Below are 332 nucleotides of genomic sequence, written 5' to 3'. Positions count from 1 at the left end.
GACGACCTAATGAATGAACGACCCAATGAGGAAACGACCCAATGAGCGAACGATCTAATGAGGGAACACCCCAATTAGCGGACGGCCCAATATGCTAACGACCTAAGGAGAGAACGACCCAATGAGTGAACGACTCACTGAGCGAACCTAATGGTCGAACGACCCAATGAGCGAATAACCACACGAACGAGCGACCTAATGGGCGAACGACCTAATGAGAGAAAGAGGGAACGGAACGATCTAACGACCCAGTGAGCAAATGACCTAACGAGGGAACGACCGAAACGACCATTGATTCTGTGACAACCACCCCTTTATGTTAATTCTTCTCC

The sequence above is a fragment of the Penaeus monodon genome, chromosome 24, assembly GCF_015228065.2.
Source record: "Penaeus monodon isolate SGIC_2016 chromosome 24, NSTDA_Pmon_1, whole genome shotgun sequence".
Lineage (NCBI taxonomy): Eukaryota > Metazoa > Arthropoda > Malacostraca > Decapoda > Penaeidae > Penaeus > Penaeus monodon.
Note: the sequence above shows the minus strand (reverse complement) of the source record.